Below are 14,633 nucleotides of genomic sequence, written 5' to 3' on the forward strand. Positions count from 1 at the left end.
CAACTCACACACTCACAAACCCATCACACACTCACAGGGCCCTCACTCACTGCCAGTGCAAGGGACATCACCATTCACTCTCACACACACACCATCATTGTCCTCATCCCATCCATGGGGTCACTTACCACCCACACAGGCCAGGCACATTTATCATCTGGCCTGGCAGGAGTCCTGATACACTCTCCCCATCTCTATCCATGCAGGACAAAGTGGCTCTCAACAAGAGGGAGAGGTCGCAGACCGGTGGAGGAATGCCTGACATCAAGGTCCTCACAGACTTTGAAAGCAGAGCCATCCAGCTGGCCGGCGATGACCGGGACCGGTCCTGTGCCGACAGTGAGGTCGGCGCTGCTCTAGCAAGTGAGGATCCAGCAGTGCAACATCCATCAGATAACCAGGCTGTGAGTGATGTGTCCTGTTTCACAGGCCATTGCCATGCACTAATTATCTCCCCTTGCTTTCACAGGCACATCTGGGAAACAGCCGACAGAGTCCATGACCCAGGGCCTCCAATCAAGCCCCAAAGAAACCTCTGAAGAGGAATCTGAAGGCACCCTCCCTGAAGTTCCGTCACAGCGTCACCCACACCCTCCACCAGCGCAAAGACACACACCTCGGTGGGGCTTAGCTTTAGAGTAGCCTCGTGATCACAATCTGATGAGCACATCACACTGTCTGAGCCACAGCAGGCAGAGGCAGGGACTTCCCAGGTCCCCAACACTCGGAGGGCTGCTGGAGGCCAAACTACCAGAGTCCGAGTCAGATAACGAACCTCTGGACTCGGTCATGTCTCAGTTGCTGGAGCTGCAAAGACAAGCTCGGGAACATCAGGAAGGGATGTCCGCTGCACTCCTCAGATTGTAAGGCACGATGGAGGAGTCCGTCTGCCTTCAGGCTGAGGTAATAATGCCGGTATTGCCAACGCACCGAGGTCAACACTGGTAGGATGGCGGCTGCCATGGAGACCTTGGTCCAGGGTGTTGCTCCTGCACTGCATCACTGATGCCATAGTTGGCCTCCAACAGTATGTACATGAGAGGGATGCTGGGCAGCTCAATCTCACTCCATCTTCACCTTCCCCTCAAGGAGCCAGCCAGGGGTCCTCGGGCACCCATAGGGACGAGGATCAGCATGTACACACTCCAGGGCCATCCATTCAGGTGACTCCAGGAGTGTCCAGTCCATCCGAATTCTCTCTTCCTGTGACCCCAGCAGCTCCAGCTCCACAGCTCAAGGTGAGTGCCGCTGCAGCACAGGAGGATCCCGAAAGCAGGCCGGTACTCTACAGGTCTCGGCCCTCCAGAGGATGCCAGCCAAGGTCATCACAGACAGGGTGTAGCAGTCAGCAGGCTGCCCCCACCTCCGCTGTGGATGTCTGAGCACCAAGACATAGTGGCAGGGTTAGGAAAGTTAGGAATGTGTAGTTGCACAGCCTGGACATGGGTGTTAATCACTTATACATAATGTTCACTATTGTCAATAAACTGCCAAGAATGTCTCCCTGCCTGTGGCTCCTGGTTCTGATGAGCAGTGTTCGTGTCGCTCAGAGGTGAAACCTTTCTACACAAGATAAAGGCAGGTGTCTCAGTCCAGGGCCTCTTCCCTGTGTCTGTGCAGCCTTCAGACCAAAGTGATGGTCCAGCCTCACACTCCCTGGACACATTACTGATACCTGCACCTCGATGGTGCTGGTCATTGCTGCCAGAATGTTGTGGATAGTGTCACAGAGTTCCCTCATTCTCTCTGTGTGCTCTCAGCACCTTTAAGGTGGGGCTGGTCCCCTATCTCTTCAGCATCTGTGACCGGTGACTCTGTGCTCCTGAAGGGCTCAGGTGCTGGAGGCGAACAAAACATCAGGTGTTTCTAAAGTTTCATGGCTGTGTCTCTATGATATGACTCTGATCACGAAGGGCTGTGGTGGCCTAGACAACTATAGGGAGCCCACTCAGTATTGAAAGGGTTAATGGAGCAATTGAAGTAAATGCTTAGGCCTAAGAGAAAAACACTGCAACCTTGAAGAACAATAGCATCTTGTCTGACCGATATAGCAGGATGGGCCTTGAGACACATTCCATGTGTCTCTCTCTCTCGGGCCGAATGTAATCAAAGTTGTGATAACCAAGTGTGTAGGCACCGGACCTGTGGCGTAGGAATGGAAATTTACTGGAACATGGATTGGTCAGTTAACGTATGCAAATAAGTGGATTGAGATGTGCAAAGTTTACTGATTGGTTGTAAAATGCTTTTAAGCAAGTCTTTGTGTATTCTGCTTTGAGACGGTACAATAACTCTCGCTGTATTGTTCTCCCTTGTGCACAAGTAATAAATGGGGTTCCTACGTATGAAATGATCACGGTGTGATTAATCTCCAACAGGGCAAGTGAGCTGTTCTCAGCCAGACAGGAGTCAGACATTCACAGAGGCTGTGTGAAGATCTATGGAGTGTCCTCACTGCATGTCGACATCATCCTCCTACAGTCAAGTGACTATTACGGCCTCCACTGTGTCTCCATGATAGCAGCATTATCACAGAGGGTATGTGCGCTGCCATAAGCCAGACTGGAGTCAAATGTTCATAGAAGCGATGTGAGGATCTATGGTGTCTCCTCACTGCGTGACATCATCATCCCCAACAAATCTAGCAGCCATTAGGGCTTTCTGAGCACGCCTGCCTCATCGCCAACTTCGACACCTTCAATGTCCTCCTCACCCTCATCATCATCGACGTCCACCTCATCAGAGGAGACCACCAGCTCCTGCACCTCCTCCTCAGCCCAGCTCCTCTCCCTGTTGCAGCGCCAGGTTGTAAAGGGCGTAGCAGGTGACGATGTGTGACACCCTCTATGGACTGTATTGCAGGGCTCCACCAGACTGGTCCAGGCACTGGAACCACATCTTCAGCATCCTGATGGTCTGCTCCACCAAGTTGCGAGTTGCAGCTTGAGCCTCGTTATAAATTCGCTATCCTGCAGTCTAAGGCCGCCGCACGGGTCTCACCAACCTCATCCCCTGCGGGTAGCCCTTGTCCCTGAAGAGCCATCGCTGCAGCCTCTGTGGACCCTGGAAGATGTCAGGGATCTGTGACTGACTGAGAATGTAGGAGTTGTGGACACTCCCTAGAAACTGCGCAGACCTGCAGGATGCATTTGGGTGTTTGCACACCAGCTGCACATTCAGCGAATGGAATCCCTTGTGGTTGACACAGTTGACCATTTGTTGCGACAGAGACCTGAGGGTCACGTGAGTGCAGTCGATCGGACCCTGCACGCGTGGGAAACCCGCGATCTGGGCAAATCCAATCGCTATTGCATCCTGGCTCTCCTGGTCCCAGACGAAATGCACCAAGTTATGTGCCCTCGCGAAGGTAACATCTGTGACCTCATGGATGTATTTGTGGGTGGAGGCTTGTGATATCCCACAGAGGTCGCCTGTGGAGCCCTGAAATGTGCCACTGGTGTAGAAATTGAGCACCGTGGTCACTTTCATGGTCACAGGCACTGGATGCCCTCTATGTCCCCATGGCACCAAATCCTGCAGTAACTGGCAGATGTGACTGACCAGTTCCCTGGACTTGTGTAGTCTTCGATAACACTGGTTCTCGGCGACGTCTATGTACCCTGGGTCAAGCTAGGCGCTGACCAACGATGGCTCGCTTTAGCTCTTCAGTGGCTTGGGTGGGAGCCCCAACTGCCCCTTCTTCCTGAGGGTGCTGCTCCTCCCTCTGTCCAGCCAGATGATGCCATCAGTCTCTTCTCTGTTGTTCACTCTCTGTGCACCAAAAGATATACAGCTAGTTCACCAGGCTGCATGCTCCTGATGTACTCCTGCAGGATAAAAGAGAGAGATGCGTGGGTTAGCATGGGTGTTCTAAGAACCTCTCTTCGTTAAGTCTGAAGGGCCTCAATGCATCCCGGAGAGTGCTGGACACCACTTGGATGGCCAGAGTTGATTGCACTGCATGGCTGCCCAAAACCTAACCACCTCCGCCCCACTCCACCTGACCGATTGGCAGCAGCTTTACCCATTGGGCTGCAGGCTGTGCTCTCAGCTCAGGCACAGGCATTCTCCTAACCCACACTGCAAGGCTGCATTGTTAGCTTGAACCATGGGGGTGACTGGTCCAAACTGGGATGATGATAATGCAAGAGGCTGTGAGCGCGTCCATCAGTGACTGCTCCATGGTCAGTTTAGCAAGGTGATTTTACCTCATGCCAAGTCATCCAACTGTTTTACGGCCCACTAAAACGCTCATTAGTTTGCAGCCTGTGCCCAAGGGGTGAAAAGCTCTAGAGCATTTGTTGCACTTTCATGCCTCTGCGTTGCTTGAGTGGGCAGATAGGTGAGGTGACAGTGACTGCCCTTGACATGAAGGCAGCATTTGACAGAGTGTGGCACCAAGGAGCCCTGGCAAAACTGGAGTCAATGGGGATCAGGGGAAAACTCTCCACTGGTTGGAGTCATACCCAGCACAAAGGAAGATGGTTGTTGGAGGTCAGTCACCTCAGCTCCTGGACATCACTGCAGGAATGACTATTTAAAAAATTCATTTCATTCATGGAATGTGGGCTTTGCTGGCTGGGCCAGCATTTATTGCCTATCTCTAGTTGCCCTTGAGGAGGTGATGAGCTGCCTTCTTGAGCCGCTGCAGTCTAGGTGGGGTGGGTACACCCACAGTGCTGTTAGGGAGGGAGTTCCAGGACTTTGACCCAGGGACAGTGAAGGAACGGCGATATATTTCCAAGCCAGGATGGTGAGTGACTTGGAGGGGAACTTCCAGGTGGTGGTGTTCCCATCTATCTGCTGCCCTTGTCCTTCTAGGTGGTAGAGGTTGAGGGTTTGGAAGGTGCTGTCGAAGGAGTCTTGGTGAATTCCTGCAGTGCATCTTGTAGATGGTACATGCTACTGCCAATGAGTGTCGGTGGTGGAGGGAGTGAATGTTTGTGGATGTGGTGCCAATCAAGTGGGCTGCTTTGTCCTGGATGGTGTCGAGCTTCTTGAGTGTTTGGGAGCTGCACTCATCCAGGCAAGTGGGGATTATTCCATCACACTCCTAACTTGTGCCTTGTAGATGGTGGACAGGCTTTAGGGAGTCAGGAGGTGAGTTACTCACCGCAAATCCCCAGCCTCTGAGCTGCTCTTGTAGCCACAGTATTTATATGGCTCGTCCAGTTCAGTTTCTCGTCAATGGTAACCCCCAAGATGTTGATAGTGGGGGGATTCAGTGTTGGTAATGCCATTGAACATCAAGGGGCAATGGTTAAATTCTCTCTTGTTGGAGATGGTCATTGCCTGACACTTGTGTGGTGCAAATGTTACTTGCCACTTGTCAGTCCAAGCCTGGATATTGTCCAGGTCTTGCTGCATTTGGACATGGACTGCTTCAGTATCTGAGGAGTCGTGAATGGTGCTGAACATTGTGCAATCATCAGTGAACATCCCCACTTCTGATCTAATGATGGAAGGAAGGTCATTGATGAAGCAGCTGAAGATGGTTGGGCCAAGGGCACTACCCTGAGGAACTCCTGCGGTGATGTCCTGCAGCTGAGGTGACTGACCTCAAACGACCACAACCATCTTCCTTTGTGCTGGGGATGACTCCAGACAGCAGAGAGTTTTCCCCCTGATTTCCATTGACTCCAGTTTTGCCAGGGCTTCTTGATGCCACACTCAGTCAAATGCTGCCTTAATGTCAAGGGCAGTCACTCTCACCTCACCTCGGGGGTTCAGCTCTTTTGTCCATGTTTGAACCAAGGCTGTAATGATGTCAGGAGCTGAGTGGCCCTGGCGGAACCCAAACTGGGCGTCAGTGAGCAGGTTATTGCTGAGCAACTGCCGCTTGATAGCACTGTTGGTGACCACTTCCATTACTTTACTGATGATCGAAAGTAGACTGATGGGGCGGTAATTGGCCGGGTTGGATTTGTTCTGCTTTTTGTGTCCAGAACATACCTGGCCAATTTTCCACATAGCCGGGTAGCTGTCAGTGTTGTAGCTGCACTCGAACAGCTTGGCTAGGGGAGCGGCAAGTTCTGGAGCACAAGTCTTCAGTACTATTGCAGCAATATTTTCAGGGCCCATAGCCTTTGCAGTATCCAGTGCCTTCAGCCGTTTCTTGATATCACGTGGGGTGAATCAGATTGGCTGAAGACTGGCATCTGTGATGCTGGGGACTTCCGGAGGAGGCAGAGATGGATCATCCACTTGGCACATGTGGCTGAAGATTGTAGCAAATGCTTCAGCCTTATCTTTTGCACTGATGTTCTGGGCTCCCCCATCATTGAGGATGGGGATATTTGTGGAGCCCCCTCCTCCAGTGAGTTGTTTAATGGTCCACCACCATTCACGACTGGATGTGGCAGGACTGCAGAGCTTAGATCTGATCTGGCAGCATTGGTGGAGAAGAAAACAGTTAACGTTTCGAGTCCTCATGACCCTTCAGCAGAACTGAAGTATAGTTAGGAGAGGGGTGAAATATAAGCTGGTCTATGGTGGGGGGCGGGGGGAGAGAGAAGTTGAGGGTGGGGTGATTGTGGGGATAAGCAAGCAGTGATAGGAGCAGATAATCAAAAGATGTTACAGACAAAAGGATCAAAGAAGTGTTGAAGGTGGTGATATTATCTAAGAAAAGTGCTAATTAAGAATGGATGGCAGGACACTCAAGGTACAGCTCTAGTGGGGGTGGGGTGGACAGACTAACAAAGTTTTAGTTTTAGATTTAAAAATAATGGAAATAGGTGGGAAAAGAAGAATCTATATAAATTATTAAAAAAAAAGGCGGGTGGGGGGGGAAAAGAAACGGGGTGGGGATGGGGGGAGGGGGAGTTTAAGATCTAAAGTTGTTGAATTCAATATTCAGTCCGGAAGGCTGTAAAGTGCCTAGTCGGAAGATGAGGTGCTGTTCCTCCAGTTTGCGTTGGGCTTCACTGGAACAATGCAGCAAGCCAAGGACAGACATGTGGGCAAGAGAACAGGGTGGAGTGTTAAAATGGCAAGCGACAGGGAGGTTTGGGTCTTTCTTGCGGACAGACCACAGGTGTTCTGCAAAGTGGTCGCCCAGTTTACGTTTGGTCTCTCCAATGTAGAGGAGACCGCATTGGGAGCAACGAATGCAGTAGTCTAAGTTAGGGGAAATGCAAGTGAAATGCTGCTTCACTTGAAAGGAGTGTTTGGGCCCTTGGACGGTGAGGAGAGAGGAAGTGAAGGGGCAGGTGTTGCATCTTCTGCGTGGGCATGGGGAGGTGCCTTGGTGGGGGTTGAGGAGTAGGGGGTGATGGAGGAGTGGACCAGGGTGTCCCGGAGGGAACGATCCCTATGGAATGCCGCCAGGGAGGGTGAAGGGAAGATGTGTTTGGTGGTGGCATCATGCTGGAGTTGGTGGAAATGGCGGAGGATGATCCTTTGAATGCGGAGGCTGGTGGGGTGATAAGTGAGGACAAGGGGGACCCTATCATGTTTCTGGGAGGGAGGAGAAGGCATGAGGGCGGATGCGCAGGAGATGGGCCGGACACGGTTGAGGGCCCTGTCAACGACCGTGGGTGGAAAACCTCGGTTAAGGAAGAAGGAGGACATGTCAGAGGAGCTGTTTTTGAAGGTAGCGTCATCAGAACAGATGCGACGGAGGCGAAGGAACTGAGAGAATGGGATGGAGTCCTTACAGGAAGCGAGATGTGAGGAGCTGTAGTCGTAGTAGCTGTGGGAGTCGGTAGGCTTGTAATGGATATTGGTGGACAGTCTATCATCAGAAATTGAGACAGAGAGGTCAAGGAAGGGAAGAGAAGTGTCAGAGATGGACCATGTGACAATGATGGAGGGGTGGAGATTGGAAGCAAAATTAATAAATTTTTCCAGGTCCCGACGAGAGCTTGAAGCAGCACCGAAGTAATCATCGATGTACCGGAGAAAGAGTTGTGGGAGGGGGCCGGAGTAGGACTGGAACAAGGAATCTTCCACATACCCCATAAAGAGACAGGCATAGCTGGGGTAGGGTGATAGGGTGATAGGGTCCCCCTTGTCCTCACTTATCACCCCACCAGCCTCCGCATTCAAAGGATCATCCTCCGCCATTTCCACCAACTCCAGCATGATGCCACCACCAAACACATCTTCCCTTCACCCCCCCTGGTGGCATTCCATAGGGATCATTCCCTCCGGGACACCCTAGTCCACTCCTCCATCACCCCCTACTCCTCAACCCCCACCTATGGCACCTCCCCATGCCCACGCAGAAGATGCAACACCTGCCCCTTCACTTCCTCTCTCCTCACCGTCCAAGGGCCCAAACACTCCTTTCAAGTGAAGCAGCATTTCACTTGCATTTCCCCTAACTTAGTCTACTGCATTCGTTGCTCCCAATGCGGTCTCCTCTACATTGGAGAGACCAAACGCAAACTGGGCGACCACTTTGCAGAACACCTGTGGTCTGTCCGCAAGAAAGACCCAAACCTCCCTGTCGCTTGCCATTTTAACACTCCACCCTGTTCTCTTGCCCACATGTCTGTCCTTGGCTTGCTGCATTGTTCCAGTGAAGCCCAATGCAAACTGGAGGAACAGCACCTCATCTTCCGACTAGGCACTTTACAGCCTTCCGGGCTGAATATTGAATTCGACAACTTTAGATCTTAAACTCCCCCTCCCCCCATCTCCACCCCGTTTCTCCCCCCTCCCCTTTTTTTTTAATAATTTATATAGATTCTTCTTTTCCCACCTATTTCCATTATTTTTAAATCTAAAACTAAAACTTTGTTAGTCTTTCCACCCCACCCCACTAGAGCTGTACCTTGAGTGTCCTGTCTTCCATTCTTAATTAGCACTTTTCTTAGATAATGTCACCACCTTCAACACCTCTTTGATCCTTTTGTCTGTGACATCTTTTGATTATCTGCTCCTATCACTGCTTGCTTGTCCCTACAATCACCCCACCCTCAACTTCTCTCTCCCCACACCCCCCACCTTAAACCAACTTATATTTCATCTTTCTCCTAACTATACTTCAGTTCTGCTGAAGGGTCATGAGGACTCGAAACGTTAACTGATTTCTTCTCCACCAATGCTGCCAGACTTGCTGAGTTTTTCCAGGTAATTCTGTTTTTGTTTTGGATTTCCAGCATCCGCAGTAGCTTTTAGCTTTTTGTTTAGATCTGATCTGTTGGTTGTGGCATCTCTTCGCTCTGTCTATCACTTCCTGATTTGGAAATATATCGCCGTTCCTTCACTGTCACTGGGTCAAAATCCTGGAACTCCCTCCCTAACAGCACTGTGGGTGTACCTACACCACATGGACTGCAGCGGCTCAAGAAGGCAGCTCACCACCACCTTCTCAAGAGCAACTAGGGAGGGGCAATAAATGCTGGCCCAGCCAGCGAAGTGCACATCCTATGAATGAATGAATAAAAAATAAAGCAACCTTACCCATGTCAACATGGCTGCTTCTGAACTGTCTCGGCTGTGGAGGAATGGTTACTTTATACAAGGTTTCCCTAATGTGTGGTTGCTTCCCTCCCCACCCCCCCACACATGCTTGTGCATTACCTTCAACCACAGGGTGTCCCTTGCCCCCCCACCCTCCAACGCGCCTCAGCCTTGGAATCCAGCAGGCGACCTTTGCAAGCACTGTGCAATGTTACTGTGCACCCAACTCCAAGTTCCCCTCAAAGTGCAGCCTGCCAAGTGCACACCTTATGAATGCTGCTTATGTATGCTGTTGTGAAACACATCGGCCGACATGGGTGGACAATCCAGCGCAGGGGGATGATTCCGCTGGGGGGGGCTTGCCTTATAGTGATATGCAAATGTATTACAATGAGGTTCCCAATGTCCGATGGTGGGAAATGCGGTCCACCATGGATGGGCTGAGCGGACGATCACAAATTGGTTTCACGATGTTGTGAAACCAATTTCTGGCCTTCTTGCCATATTGTCTCCTCACGCCGGAGGGCAGGTGACACAGGAAATTCCACCCATCGTTCCTCTGTCGGTTTCTGAATACTCGCATGTTGTAAGGCTTCCTGCACCCAGCTTTTCCCCTTCTCGAAGCCTTTTCTTGCTGCTGCTCTTCCTCCTCATTTGACAACCTAAATGGCAGCCCCAGCAGCATCTCTAAGTTGCATAATTAGACTGAAGCCTATGCTGACAATGCAATGCTCCCTCTTCAAAACTACTGAATGGATGAATCTAGTCCAATTTTTCCCCATCTCTCCTGTAACAACCTGTGACTAGGTCATGTACCAGTATTGAAAATCAGGATGACTGCCAGTATTTGAGATTATAAAAGGAAATTAAATAACTCTAAAGAAAATCAACCATCTAATATCAATAGCCGTTGGGGGTTGGTTAAGTGTATAAATTCAATAACAGCTTCATCACAAAATGAAAAGCTTTACTTTCAGAAGATGAAATTCAGGCTTAGAGAACTGATTTTAACTTGCCAAAATTGGCATTAATGGCACAGTAAAGGTCTCAGAAGTTACAACCCAGTAAATGTCAAATCTTTCTTCCCCTTTGCTATTTTTATAAAGGCCTACCGTTAATCAGCTGAAAACATTCTATGGCGTACTTAGGATCCTGACTGGCAATTTAGTGCAAAATTAGTCAGAACATGCACCGTGAACTCTCCAATCAGTTTTACTGACTGTGAAGAAGCCTCAGTAAAGTAAGTTTTAAATTACTTTTCCAAGTAGTCACTGAGCTAGTATTCCAGAGACCCAGGGTAATCCTCTGGGGATCAGGGTTCAAATCCCCCCCACGGCAAATGGTGAAATTTGAATCCAATAAAAATCTGGAATTAAAAGTCTGATGATGACCATGAAACCATTGCCAATTGTCGTAAAAACCCACCTGGTTCACTAATGCCCTTTAGAGAAGGAAATCTGCTGTCCTTACCTGGTCTGGCCTACATATGACTCCAGACCCACAGCAATGTGGTTGACTCTTAAAACAAAAGCAGTCTGAACAAGGGCAATTAGGGATGGGCAATAAATGCTGGCCTAGCCAGTGGCGCCCACATCCCATGAATGAATAAAAAAAGCCGTTCAGGTGGAATGGGCTCTGTGATTGGCATCCTCTCCTAACCTCCTCACCTGCTGATAGGGCTGAACTTGGCGAGTTTCCTGAGACACAGCTATGGAGTAGACAGCTGGCCAGTTCTATTGACATGAGGCCCAGACCTTAAAATGACTGCAGTCTCTTCAAGTGAAAGTGGATGGCTCACACATTCTGCCAGTCAGCTACCCAAAGTGATAAGTTGCCCCTGGGATCTCTGTTTTGATCCATACATTTTGCTGTAATGTGAGGACAATATCAGTTCTACTGCACATGCATGGTGATAAACAGTTACTGTATTAGAATTCATTTAACAGATTGGGGCAGAATGGAATACAAATTGCTCATATTGTTATGGCTTATTGTCTTCATAAATGCTGTGCGTAACTAGCAACGGAATAGATTGTAGATGTGAGGCTGAGAAAGAAAGTATTTAAAGATCTGCTTGTAGCTTTCTGGATGCCTGTTGGTCATCCTGCATTATTCACTAAATTCTTGGAATTTGGATAGCTTAGAAATCTTCAGTTCAGACCAAGAATGCCAAGGGCTAGAAATTAGAGAGCCCTGTTTGTTTTCTGGGTGTGGCAGTCACGTGATGTGAGCTGCCCATGCCCATGCAGATCGAGGTGGGCAACATGCAAATATGATGTACCCAGCTCCTCTCAAAAGATCATAAGAAATAGGAGCAGGAGTAGGCCACCCACTCCATTGAACCTGCTCTGCCATTCAATAAGGTCATGGCTGATCTGACTGTGGCCTTAACTCTGCTTCTCTGCCTGCCTCCCATAAACCTTGACTTCCTTGTAAATCAAAAATCTCTCTAACTCAGCCTTGAATGTATTCATAAGCAGTTGTTTGCAGATTATGTGATACTCTTCTTACAAATGGGCTGTACGTTAAAAGGATGCTTAAAGAAATTGCTGCAATGTAATGTTATGACACAGCAGGTGATGTGTGCCAGGCAGATCAAATCCATGGGGGAAACTTGATCACACGGTCACAACTGTTTAGCAATTTGTATTTATTTCGAGATGCTTGCTCTTAATTAAGTAATAAGTCCACCAAGACTTCAGAGACTTTTTAGAAAACTAAATTAAACATTTATTAACAAAAGAACAGATTTCAAGCACATACATAGGTCTACAAATTACTGCTGTAATAACTCCTAAAACCCCTAATTAATCTGGCTTTCAGTCACACCCCTGTTAAGGCAACAGTAAAAACAATAGGTTTTAAGCAGATCCAGGCAAGTCAACACAATACCCTGGACAGTAGATTCATAGTGGTGTTTCTCAGCTTAGGTTTCTGTAGACAGCAGGCTTAATGCACAAATGCTGGAGGCTTCTCACACTTCTGTTAGATCTTACAATGCCCTCCCTAACACACAGCCTCATTCTCCTTTATACATGTTTCTCCCTTTTAATGTAAATTCCATTGTTCCCACATGTCTTTGGAACTTTAGCTTTCCCATAATATAAATCTTTTCATGGTGCTAATATTTCCAATAACCTTTGGGAAAAATAAACACACTGCTTGGCCTAGCTTCTCTGGTTAGGTGTGAACGTTCTACCATCTCTTTGAAATTCAAACTGTCCTGATTTATCTAAAAATGCAAATTCTCCTCACCTTACATTCTAACACTTCAACCTTGTTTACATATTTAGCATTTCAAGCCTAGCTTCTTTTGATGAATCAAAATCTCCAGACCAACTGTCTCCAATTCAGTTAAATCCCACACACGCAGAGATACTATCCAAACCCCAATATTAACCTACTTTTACAATAAATCACAATAATATTATGATAATTATTATACTTTCATGACAGTAAATTATTGTAAAATGAATACCAGTGCCAACAGAGGATTCTTTAGTATCAAGGGCTAATGTTCAATCTATAAGTATAGAGTCTACATCATCAGTGACTAAGGATCACATGACAACAGAGCATGGAGAGAGGTAATTGTGTATAGACCTCGTGCTGAATCTGTATTGTACATTGTTAGTATAATGTTCAAGAAAAAAAGGTAGAGTTTACCAACAGCCTTTCCTCCAGCAATATCTATAAGTCCAGATCATGAACAACCCCATCAAAGGCCTACACAATGATGACAACAGATTCTGTCATGGTGGATGTAGCGCTGAGCACATTAGTGGTGCAGGTGGGCAGGAGGAAAGACGTCATTGTTCGGTGGGGGGCCAGGAGTCCCTCATGGATCACCCTCAGAAGTAAATGGAGCAGATGGCCTGGAGGGTCCAGTCCTGCAGTCTGGACCTGACAACATGGCAGCAATACTGCAAGAAGTCCGATGATCTCATGTGGATAGCCAACATCAGTGAATTAATCTTAACTTGACATCTCCTACCCTCAACACCACCAACTCATCACACTGCTCAATGCACCAAACCTTCAATACTTGCCCAGAAGCAATTAAGGAATCCTGTCGAACATTCAGAAACTCCGCCTCATCCTCACATCTGTACAAATGTTGCCAGCTTCACATTCATCTCTCACTATTTCTACATACCTCTGGCTATTGAGCTATGGCAGGGGCATCAGACAAAGAGTGCAACACAATCATGGATGTTGCAGAACAAGGTGACCCAGAATAGAAGGGAACAAAGCAGAACTGGTGGGACAAGGATGTTTGCATCTCCTAAGCCCTAGAGAGGAGATGGCTCTCAGCATCATGGGACCAGCTACAACAGAGCCTGTGTCAGAGAACATTGAGGTTGGCAGTATGTTCCGACCTTATGCTCACCCTCAAATCGCAGCACACCCTTATCCTGCCATCTGGCGTGATGAGCAAACTGCTGATGGTGTGATCATGGACCTCTCGCTTCCCACCTCAATTGCTTTCCCTCACACCAACCTTCCTCTTCTGAGTTCCTACGTTCACAACCGAGAACTGCTGCCTGCCCAGCCACAGGGGCCAAAGGAGGAGGAAAGGGAGCAATAGAACAGCACTGATCAAGGGGCCTTGGAGATTTGATCTGACACCAGCTCAGATGCTGACATTGGACATATCTTGGAAGTTAGTATAGAGCTGGGATCAGCATGTGGTAATTCAACAGGGTGAGAGTAGCCTGCAGCCGGGCCACTCACCGTATGCCACCTCACCGGACAGTGAGTGCAGAGACGAGTATTGCTGCAGAGAACTCATATGAGGACCTTGATGGGGTTGAATACAGGATAATGCTGAATGAACATGAACTTTGAGATGCTGGATGCTTTGACTGACCTGCTAGACAACCTCCTGTCACTGTCAAGGGGTATGGAGGAGTTAACTCCAGTTTGGCAGAGTACCCTCTCAGCAGCCTCTGCTCCATCTCCCTGTCATTAGACTAACCCAGCAGCAATGCCCCCATGGATAGGTCACCTCCTCCTCTGCATCCCTCCTACCACCCACCACCCCTCACCCTGCCCCCTTCCATAGGATTGCTGAAGTACTCTGGCAAATCCAGGAATTCACCAAAACTCCTCTAAGAAAATTCCAGAGTACTTGTAGAACACTGAACTGGAAAAGGTTCCGAACAATTACCTTCCCTGCAAGTTGGGTTCCTGGTGCATTAAATAGCCCTTTGTGCAGGACC

This window comes from Cetorhinus maximus, chromosome 5, assembly GCF_964194155.1.
Source record: "Cetorhinus maximus chromosome 5, sCetMax3.hap1.1, whole genome shotgun sequence".
NCBI lineage: Eukaryota > Metazoa > Chordata > Chondrichthyes > Lamniformes > Cetorhinidae > Cetorhinus > Cetorhinus maximus.